Raw genomic sequence first — 12,292 nt, forward strand, 5'->3', positions numbered from 1 at the left:
ATTGAAGCAAGAGAGTAATACCAGATATTTGGGTCAGAAAGATCATTCTGGAAGAAAAATAGAGGACAGGTGCTGGGGCATAGGGAAGAGTGCCCTAAAGAAATGAATGCAAATTCTAGAGTAACAGTGCATGTGTTTACAGAGGGAGAACAAACATCACTTTGCCCCAGACACCATTTATCCTCCTAAACCACTGTATAGCTCAGAGGAGACAAGACTCATGCAGTACTGAGGTGACAGCTGAAGATGGCCTCAGAGCAATGACAGTACAGATGGAGAAGAGGGGCCAGGAATCAATAAAGCTTAATTATTGATTGTATGTGGCATGTAAAAACTGGAAGGAATATAAAATAATTTCCAAGTGAATGATAGAGAACAAGGTGCTAAAAATTCTCACTTATCACACTAATAAAAGACTTCTGTATTAATTGAACAAATTTGCTTTCATAATGATTACCTTACTAGATCTATTTTCACATATGCCTAGTAACTATAAATTAGTCAATTATACATCATTTCTAAGTAAAACTCCAGGAAAGGTAATTAAATGCAAAATGAATGGAAATTTTAAGAACTTAACGATCACTAGGAACAACTAAAGGTTTTCTGAGAAATGAGCCATGCTAAATTAGGCTCGCTCATCATTTTGTTTCTTGTGTGTTTGTTTTGTTAAGAATGCTGGGGTAAGTCAGTATCACGTAGCGATAGAGTCTGAGAGAGTAGGCGCAATTAATAAAACTTCTCTAAGCTGCTTTGTCTTGATAGGTACATGGTAGTCATTGCATTTCTTAACCTGAACACATTATTTCTCATACTGTATCAGCTTTCCATTTTTCTTTTTTCTTTCTTTCTTTCTTTTTTTTTTTTTTTGAGACGGAGTTTTGCTCTTGTTGCCCAGGCTGGAGTGCAATGGCGCGATCTTGGCTCACCGCAATCTCCGCCTCCCGGGTTCAAGCGATTCTCCTGCCTCGGCCTCCCGGGATTACAGGCATGCACCTGTAATTTTGTATTCTTAGTAGAGATGGGGTTTCACCATGTTGGTCAGGCTGGTCTCAAACTCCTGACCTCGTGATCTGCCCGCCTTGGCCTCCTAAAGTGCTGGAATTACAGGCGTGAGCCACCGCGCCCGGCCAGCTTTCCATTTTTCGAAATGATTCTCCACATTATCCTAGTTTATCTTTTTCAATTTTACTTTCCATTTTTAATTTTTTCATTTGGTTTTCAGTCACTGATTGAGTGACAGTGTTTTCTTCTACCTATTGAACTTTAGATATTTCTAGTTTTGCCAAACTATATGACTTTTATTTAAATCCTCAATATTATTACACCTACTGTATATATCTTTACCTCTCTGACTCATAATCTCATTTCTCATACACACATGTGTACACACACAATATATGTATATATATATTCTATAATATACTATATGTAAATTATTTAATTATTTTACTTGCTTTCATTTTTCATTATTTTCAAATTCATCCTTTTGAGTTTTATCCATGTCTTATTTTTATTATTATAGATAAAATTCTATATGACATTCTTTTCATATCTTTTATACCCTATTATGTAGTTACTCCAGTAACTAGTTACTCCAGTAATTACATAATATACATATAATATATACATATAATGTACATAATAGACATATAAAAATAAAGAAGCTTGTATATGTTTCATTCATACCTATGGTGGTAAAAGAAGATATGAAAAACATACTGAGAGGAATAAGGGTTAGATTTGCCACATGCATATAGATTTGTAAGACATGAACAAGTTGAAATTATAAATGAGAATGACTTTATTTTTAATTACATCCAAGTAGGCAAACAGCCAAGATCTTTCTGTCTGAGAAAGTAATTAATTTTCACTTTTCTTTAGAATAGGTTAAAGACAAATTTTAGAGTAGATAAGAAAGCTGTTTCTCTGTTCATTTTCATAAAAATCACTGCAATATTCTAATCTCCCAGGAATAGGAAATGTTTATATGGCATCAGATTAGTTGAGATCTGAAGTGAAAGCTTGAAAACCTGTTTCAGTGACATTGTTCTTGTACTTTTATAGCATTCTTGTGTTTTTTACTGTGACACTCTGTCTGGTTCCCTTTATCTCCAGATTCCTATTACAGGTCAACCCTGTTTACTTCATCTCTAGAGGTAAAAGTTGACATAGTGTATTTTTCTCAATTGTAAAGGTTTCTGGTATGCTATTGACTTAATTCTGAAAGTAAGACAAATATAAGAAGAAAAAAGGAAAGAACTAATTTTGGCACGATGAAGCTGTTTTAGATATTGATCATGGTGATGTTTATATGAGAGTATACATTTGTCAAAGCTCACAGAACTATACATGAAAAAAGCTGAAGCTTACTGTGGGTAAATTATGTTTCACTAAAAAGAGAGAGAGAACCTAAGACTGTCAGTCACAGCCAGGAAAAACTCCTATGCCATATTCAAATATCACATTCATATTCAGATGAAAATTTTTCTGTTAATACAGTAAATATTACTGATGTGACCTATATAAATCCATTTTAGCTTATCTACTTTCATCTTCAAAACTTTGAATGAAAATAGCTTCTCAAAAGCCATTCACACGCTAATCATTGGTTTTTCAGAAGTTTACATTTAAATATAAGTTAACAGTACTAAATTGGTTAATTAAGTGTGGTTGATGGCCAGCCTCCAGGATGGCCCACAGTGCATCTTGCCTCGGGGTGTTCACACCCCTGTGTAGATCACTTCCACAGTGAAAGGGGCTGATATATGTAAGGAACAGGATATTGAGGAAATGGCAGTGTGACTTCTCATCCTAGGCCATAAAAGCATTATTAAAAGTTTCTGCTTTGCTCTCTCAGGGTAACATACTCATTGCGGAGGAAGCCAATTGCCTTGCTGAAAGGATACTCAAGCAGCCCTATGGAGATGTCCACAGAGCAAGGAACTGTTCCCTGTGAGGAAGCCATCTTAGAAGGGCATCCTCAAGCCTGAGTAAAGCCGTCTCGTGACTGATGTCTTTTTTTGAGACGGAGTCTCACTCTGTACCCAGGCGGGAGTGCCGTAGCAGGATCTCGGCTCACTGCAACCTCCGCCTCCCAGGTTCAAGCGATTCTCCTGCCTCAGCCTCCCAAGCAGCTGGGATTGGCTAATTTTTGTATTTTTTTAGTAGGGACGGGGCTTCACCATGTTAGGCTGGTCTCGAGCTCCTGACCTCCGGTGGTCTTTCCGCCTCTGCCTCCCAAAGTGCTGGGATTACAGGCGTGAGCCACCGCTGCCGGCAGATTGATGTATTAAATGCGACCTATGATAGACCTAGAGCCATGCCACCCTCAGATTCGTGACCCATAGACACTGTGAAATAATAAATGCTCATTGTTGTTTTAAGCTGCTAAGTTTGGGGAATATTTTTGTTATATTGCAATAGACAATAAATACACTAATATTTTATTTTTCTGAAATATATTCAAACTCATATACTCTAGGACCAGCTACACTGACACAGAATACCATTTGCTGGAATTTTAAGCTCAATGATATTAATTAATAAAGTGAAGATATTGAAATATGTAGACAACACATTGATTCTAACTTCTAATACAAACAAGATGCTGAAGAAGTGATAGTTTTTTGTTTGTTTGTTTTGTTTTTTTGGTCAGAGCCTGTTTATTTCAAGGAACTGAAACCTAATCAGAGTAGTTTAAGTAAAAACAGATATATTGCAAGGATAAAACCTCGCGGAAGAGAAAAAGCTGAGTTCTTGGAAATTGGAAAGTTGTCAGGTGGTACTTCCTTACTTCTTCCTCCCTCCTTTGCTCCCGTTTTCTCTCTCTTTATTTTCTCTCTTCTGTTTCCATGCTTGTTTCTCTACCTCCTTCTCCTTGCATCTCTTCTCTCTTTCTGTCTCTCATTCTCTCCATGTCTGTTCCTCTCCTCCCTGCTTTAATTTTCTCTACTCCTCTTTTCTTGTTCTCTATTTATCCCTCCTTTCCTCCTTCCCTCCGTCCTCCTTCCTCTCTGCAGCATTCCAACTTTCCTTCCCCTCTCTTCATCCCTCATCCCCTTGTCTCCTCTTCCCTCTTTTTTGCCTTTCCTTCTTTCTTCCCTTCTTTTCCTCTCTCCTTCCCTCTGCCTTTTTTTATACATCTCCCTTTCTTTTTATATTTCTCCATAATCTCTTATCATTCTTACTATTTGCGGTTTTTTTTTACTCTTCTCTTCTGAAGGATGCCTGCTTTTCCCCCCTAACTTCTGTCTTGGGCTGTTATCAACTCTGATCCCAGTTCTAGGTGGCCTTTACAGGTTCAGGCCTACTAAGTTTATAGGAGAAATTGCAAAGTGGCTATCCATAGCTGAATTTGGCTTACAAATGTGTTTTGCTTGATCCAGTCTCTGATTCTCCTCGGTTTAATTGTTGGTCATAAATTCAAAATATAAAAGAAGTATAGGTTGGGCTCAAACAAAACACTTTTCTACACTTCAATAGTCCAGAGCATATCTTTGCATATTACAGATTAGTCTCAAAGTGGATATTCATTGTAATGAATTATGAAGAAAATATAAAAGTTTATTCAGATATTTCAGAAGTCAGAAGCATTCTTTGTAAATATTTTCATAAAATATTTTTAAAGATGCTTAAAATATAAGCTCTAGACATGTAGAAAATTCGGATATGAGGACAATCACATTTCAGGGAATTTTAATGAAAAGTTAATTATATTAAATAAAAATAAAGTTGAATTGTTAACTTTTTTTTTTTTTTTTTTTTTGAGGCAGAGTCTTGTTCTATGTCCCAGATTGGAGTGTAATGGCGCAATCTCAGCTCACTGCAACCTCTGCCTCCTGGGTTCAAGCAATTCTCCTGCCTCAGCCTCCCAAGCAGCTGGGAGTACAGGTGCCCACCACCATGCCAGACTAATTTTTGTATTTTTTTTTTTTTTAAGTAAAGATGGGGTTTTGCCACGTTGGCGGGGCTGGTCTTGAACTCCTGACCTTAAGTGATCGCCTGCCTCGGCCTCCTAAAGTGCTGGGATTACAGGCATGAGCCACTGCGTCCGGCTGAATTGTTAACTTTCTTTCATTGTTTTAGAAGAAACATAACATAAATATAAGATGCCCGAACATAAATATAAGATGCCCTAGCTTTTAATGCAATAGAGTCCAACAGCTCCTAAGACGCTAACTCCTTTAAAATTAGAGTTTTAAATGATACAAAAAGTATTAGAGATCAGCATTGACATCACCCTATACTAACAAGCATGAAACTGTTTCAATAAGTAGCTAAAAGACAAACTTCCTTCTGTCCATGGGCATAAATTAGGGAGTTCTTTATTGTAGGGGGGTGGGGGAGGGTCTCACTCTGTTGCCCAGGCTGGAGTGCAGTGGCACAATCTCTGCTCACTGTAACCTCAGTCTCCTGGACTCAAGTTATCCTCCCAACTCACTCCCTCCCCTACCAAGTAGCTGGGACTACAGGCGTGCACCACCACACCTGGCTATAAATTAGCAAATTCTTGTATTCCTAACTAGTTACTTGTAAGAATGAATTGTGTGGATTTGTTTTCATTCTCCAGCTAGTTCTAATATCCTTTAAGGCAGACTCAAATTTTTTCTGTCCTTCTATATTGTGAAGCATCATATTTTTCACATTGTGCATGCTCAACAAATGCTTGTGATTGACTGATACTATAGTTTGCAAGTGGGACCCTATCAAACATAATTATTTCCAAATGTGCTGCATACATGTCAATTGCAACCATTTCTTTGAGCAAGAATCATAAATTAAGCTCCTGCAAATATCCAACTGAGTACTTTTTAATACTTTTTTTAAAAATTAGAAAGCTAATTCATTATCTTTGAAAAATTGTCAGGAAATAAAAAATATAAAGAAGAAGATAATGTCACTTGTAATATCATTACCTGGAAATTTACTAATTTTTTGGTACACAGAGTATCTTCTATATTTTTTTCTTTGAAAACACTTGTAAATGCATGCAGTTAATTTTTTTAATTTTTCATCTTGGATATAGTTGACAAATAGAAATTGTACATATTGAAGGCTTATAATTTGTTGTTTTGTTATATGTATTCATTGTGAAAATACCATCGCAATCAAATTAGTTAACATAACCATCACCTCACGTAGTTACCTTTTTTTGTGTGTGGTGAGAGCACTACCCTCTCAGTACATTTCAGGCAAACAATGTGGATTTGTTAACTGTAGTTACCATGCTGTACATTAGATCTTCAGAATTTATTCATCTTGTATAACTGAAACTTTGTATTCTTTGACCAGTGTCTCTCTATTTTCCTCACCTTCCATACTGTGGCAACCACTGTTCTACTCTCTGCTTCTGTAAGTTTCACTATTTTAGATTCCACATATAAGTAAGATCATGCAGTATTTGTCTTTCTGTGTTAGCTTATGTCATTCAGCATAATGTTCTCCATGTTCATCCATGTTGTCCCAAATGAGAGGATTTCCTTCCTTTCTAAGGCTTAGTAATATTCCATTCTATACAGTTCACATTTTCCTTATTCATTCATCTTTGTTTAGACACTTAGGTTGTTTCCATCTTAGGTATTGAGAATAATGCTACAATGAGTATACAAGTGCAAATATCTCTTTGAGTTGCTGATCTTTTTTTATTTTGGATATGCTGTGGTTTGAAATGTCCCCCAAAATTCATGTGTTGAAATGTAATCCCCATTATTGTGGTATTAAGAAGTGTGACCTTTGGGAGGTGATTAATTCATGAGGGCTTTGACCTAGTGAATGGGATTGGCACCCTTACAAAAGGGTTGGAGTACTCTCTTGCCCCTCTGTCCCTTCTGCTATTTGAGGGCACAGCAAACCTCCTTGCTGGAGGATGTAGCAACAAGGTGCCATCCTGGAAGCAGAGATCAATACTCACCAAACACCAATCTTGCCAGTGTCTTGATCTTAGATTTCCCAGCTTCCAGAACTATGAGAAATAAATTTCTACTGTTAATAAAACACTCAGCCTGTGGTATTTTCTTATTCAAATGGATTAAGACAGAATGTATACCCAGAAGTAAGACTGTGGGATCATACAGTAGTCCTATTTTTAAATTTTTGAGGACCCTCCATTCTATTTTCCATAATGGCCGTACCAATTTCTATTCTCATTAACTGTGTACAAAGGTTCCCTTTTCTCCACATCCTCATCAACACTTGTTATCTTTTGTCTTTTTTATGGTAGCTGCCCTAACAGGTATGTGGTGTTATCTCACTGTGGTTTTGATTTGCATTTCTCTGATGATTGGTGATGTTGAACATTTTTTCATATGCTTGTTGGACGTATGTGTATCTTCTTTTGAGAAATGTATATTCAGGTCTTAGTTCATTTTTCAATCACAGTACTTGTTTTTTTGATATTGAGTTTTTTTAGTTCCTTATGTATTTTGCTTTTAACAATTTTTTTTTTAATTAAAAAAATTTAAATAGAGACAGGGTCTCACTTTGTTGTCCAGATTTGTCTCAAACTCCTGGGCTCAAGTGATCTTCCCACCTCAGCCTTTCAAAGTCCTAGGATTATAGGTCTGAGCCACTGTGTCCAGCTGAGTTCCTTATATATTTTGGTTATTGTACCCTTATCAGATATTTAGTTTGCAAATATTTTATTATTGTTAGTGAAAATGGAATTATTTTCTTAATTTCCTTTTAGATAGTTCATTATTTGTGTATAAAAATGCCAGTAATTTTTGTATGTTAATTTTATATCCCACAACTTATTTAAATTTGTTCTAACAGTTTTTTGGTTAGGCTTTAACATTTTCTACATATGTGATACTGTCATCTGCAAACAGTGATAATTTTTCATCTGCCTTTCTTATTTGTATGTATTTTCTTTTTCTTTCTCCCTTCCTTTCTCTTCCTTTCTTTCTTCCTTTTCTTTTTTTTTTCTTTTGTCTAATTGCCCTGGCTATGACTAGTATATGTTGACTAAAATTAGTAAGAATGGGCATTCTTTCCTTGTACTGGATCTTAGAGGGAAAACTTCCAGTTTTTCCCCATTGATTATGATGTTTGCTGTGGGCTTTTCATATATGATCTTTATTGTGTTGAGATAAGTACCTTCTATACCTATTTTATTGAGAGTTTATTTTTTATTATGAATGGATGTTGAAATTTGTCACATGCTTTTTCTATATTTATTAAGATGATCATGTGGTTTTTATGTTTCCTTCTGCTAATGTGGTGTACCATACTGATTGTTATTTGCAAACCAAACATCTGAACCATCCTTGCATCTCAGGGAGAAATCCCACTTGATCATGGTGTATAATCCTTTCAATTGCTGTGGAATTTGGTTTGCTAGTATTTTATTGAGGATTTTTGCATCTGTGTTCATTGGGGATATTGACCTATTGTTTTCTCTTCTTGGAGTCTTTGTCTGATATCATGGTCATCCTGGTTTTGGTAGCATGGTGATGCTGGTATGACAATTCCTGTTTTCTTTTGGTTACTATTTGCATGAGATATCCTTCTGCATCCCTTCACCTTCAGCCCGTGTGTCCTTAAATCTAAAGTGAATCTTTTGCAGACGTCATATAGTTAGGTATTGTTTTTATTTTTGTTTTTAAATTCATCTAACCACTCCATGTCATTTGTTTGGGGAGTTTAGCCCATTGGCCTTTAAAGTAATTTTTGATAGGTAAGAATTTACTCTTACCATTTTGTTAATTGTTTTCTGCCTGTTTTGTAGTTACCTTGTTCCTCTCTTCTCCTGTTGTCTTTCTTCTCTTGTGGTTTGGTAACGTTTTTGTGGTGGTATGCTTTGATTCTTTTCTCCTTTTTATTTATCTGCTGTAGGTTTTTTCATGGTTACTATGGAGTTTACATTAAACCTTTTCTAGTTATAGAAATATGTTTTAGGCTGATAACCACTTAACTTCAATCACATACATACATACTGCATATTTTATTTCCCCTTCACACACTCTATGTAACTGATGTCAGATTTTGCCTCTTTCTATATTGTGTTTTCATTGCAAATTTCTGTGGTTATAGTTATTCTGACTAGTTTTGTATTCTAATTTATATATAAGTGTTAACAGTAATTTTATTGCCACAGTTACAGTATTATAATATTGTATGTTTGTGTTATGTTTACCTTTATAGTGAGATTTATACTTTCATATGCTTTCATGCTGTTGTTTAATGTCTTTTTATTTCAATTTGAAGAACTTCCCTTAGCACTTTTTGTAAGGCAGGTCTAGTGGTGACAAATTCCCTTAGTTTTTATTTGTCTGGGAAAGTCTTTATCTTTCTTTCATTATTAAAAAACAATTTTGGCAGATAAAATCTTCTTGGTTGGCAGGGTTTTTGTTTGTTTGTTTGTTTGTTTCAGCACTTTTAACATATAATCCCACTCTTTCCCGATCTGTAATGCTTCTGCTGAGAACTTTGCTGATCTGTAATGTTTCTACTGAGAAGTCTTATTTGGGTTCTCTTCTGTTTGACTAGTCACTTTTCTCTTGCTGCTTTAAGAATTCTTTTTCGTTTTTGTCTTTGGCCTTTGACAATTTAGTTATAATGTCTCATTGTAGACCTCATTGGCTTCAATCCATTTGGGGATCTTTGGACTTCATGAATCAGGATGTTCATTCCACTCTCTAGGTTTGGGAAGTTTTTAGCCATTATTTCTTTAAATAGGCTTTCTCTCTCTTTCTCTTTCTCTTCTCCTTCTGATAAGGCCATAATGTATATATTGGTTCACTTGATGGTGTCCGCTATTAGTTCTACACTTTTTTCATTTTTTTTCGTTTTGTTTCTCTAACTAGATATGTTCAAATTAGTCTTTGAGTTCATGGACTTTTTCTTCTACATTACTAAATCTGTTGTTAAACTTTTTATTGAACTTTCATTCTTTTTGCTCCAGGATTTCTATTAGGTTCTTGTATATAGTTTCTATTTTCTTTGTTGCGCTTCTTATTTTTTTTCATATATTGTTTTCCCAATTCATTTAGTTGTTTATCTATGTTATTTTGTAGCTCATTGAGCTTCTTTAAGAAAATTATTTTGAATTCTTTGTCAAACAGTTAATAAGTCTCCATTTCTTTAGGGTCAGTTACTAGAGCTTATTAGTTTGCTTTGCTGGTATCATGTTTGCTTGATTCTTCATGGTCTGTGTAGCCTTGAGTTGGTGCCTGTGAATTTGAAGGAGTAAACACCTTTTCCAGTCTTTACAGGCAGACCTCCTTCTGCTGTGGCCTTGAAGTGATGGGACTGTCTCCTGGGATCATGGTTTACTGAGGGTGGAGTTGTGTCATGTCATTGCTGCTGAGTCTGCAGTGAGGTCTGCCATTGGTGAGCCTGATACTGGGAACGTAGGCAGGTGTGAATCTTGACTGGATGGGACTGCCTCTGTAACCATGGTCAAGCAGGGCTGGAGCCAGGTCAGGAGGCCACTTCTGGTCTGCAGGTGGACCCACAGATGGCAAGACTCTACCAGGGTTACAGATGGTTGTGGCTCCTGCTAGATTCTTGGGTGAGCTCCTGTTGGGTTCTGGATGGGTTGCTGAGTGGGCAGGACTGCTCTGGGACTGCAGTACAGCAGAGTTGGAGCTAGGTTACAGGGCTCCTTCACAGTCTAGTTAGGTCCGTGCTTGGCTGGCCTTTTACCAGGGGCACAGATGAGTGTGGCTCCTCCCTTGATGGTCCCTTGGTGGAAGGGGCTAGTGGCAGGACTGTGAAAAAGTGGGGCTGGAGCCAAGTCCACAGGGATACAGGGCTGCTGCTTGTCTGCAGCCAGGACCATGGTCACTGAGTCTGCCACTGGGGTGTGAGCCTGTTTTCTCAAAACAACCCTCTTGGTCTTGGGTTCCACCAATACTTTGCAACCTTCTGCTAGGATCTCAGAGTTCTCCTAAAGGCACTTTTGTCCATGGATGACTGCCAAATTATTATTTCTCTTGGTGTTGAGGGTGGGTATAAGCTGGGATCTCCTATTCTGTCATCTTGCTCTTTATCTCTTGGCATACATTTTTAAAATACAAAAATGGGATCACTTTATACATACAGTTTTATAACTGTCTTTTCCATTTAGCCATATATTAGGGACACCTTTCCATGTCAATGAATATTGGTCTACAGTATATAAATATCATTCCATGTACTGTACTTTAATCAATCATTTTTTGTTGATTTTAAGGCATTTACATGTTTTGTATTGTAAACAATGCATAGTTGAACATCATTGATTTACCTTTCTTTAGAAAAAAATTTCCAAAACAGAATTGCATAACAGAAGTTCAAGCTCCACGCATGAGGTCAATAAATACTTGTTGAATAATCATCAACTATGTGACTAATAATGGGGACACAACTATTGTTTAACTCATTTAGAATGGTTAATCTTTTAGACATATGAAGGTATATTATAAAAGTGTGTATATACACTTTTGCATATAGTAGCTGGGTCTACAGGTGCACACCACTGTACCTGGCTAATTTTTCTGTTTTTTGTAGAGACAAAGTTTCGCCGTGTACCCAGCTGGTCTCAAACTCTTGAGCTTAAATGATTTGCTTGCCTCGGCCACCCCAACTGCTGGAATTACAGGCGTTAATCACTATACCTGGTCTGTAAAAGTATATTTTTGAAGTCTTTATAATAGCTTCACTGACAAATATTTTGAGATGCTTATTCAGAGGGAATATTTGTGGTCTAAAGTTTTGGAGAGACCCAATACACTGTTAACTTGTAATCCCAGCACTTTGGGAGGCCTAGGCAGGCAGATCACTTGAGCTCAGTTCAAGACCAGCCTGGGCAACATGGTGAAACCCTGTCTCTACCAAAAATACAAAAACTTAGCTGGGCATGGTGGCACACATCTGTGGTCCTAGTTACTTAGCAGATTGAAGAGGGAAGATTGCTTGAGTTCAGGGTGCAGAGGTTGCAGTGAGCCGAGATTCTGCCATTGTATTCCTGCCTGGGTGACAGAGTGAGACCCCGTTTCAAAACAAACCAGCCAACAAACAAACAAACAAACAAACAAACAAAATATATATATATACACACACACACACACACTTAACTATCAAATATTGATAGCAATATTTACTGTGGGGAAATAACAAACCACAGTTGTTCTTGCGGTTGATATTAGCAGCAGTGTCATACATTAATAGTGTCCCTTACCAATGACTTAAACATTTTAAAAACAGAGATAATAATCTCAGAGTTGTTGAGAGGGTTAAGTGAGATAACCCAAGGTGCTTGTCAATGGTAAGCAGGTAACAAATACCTGTCCTACTTCCTAGCATTCCT

This window comes from Macaca fascicularis, chromosome 11 (genome assembly GCF_037993035.2).
Source record: "Macaca fascicularis isolate 582-1 chromosome 11, T2T-MFA8v1.1".
In the NCBI taxonomy this organism is placed as follows: Eukaryota; Metazoa; Chordata; class Mammalia; order Primates; family Cercopithecidae; genus Macaca; species Macaca fascicularis.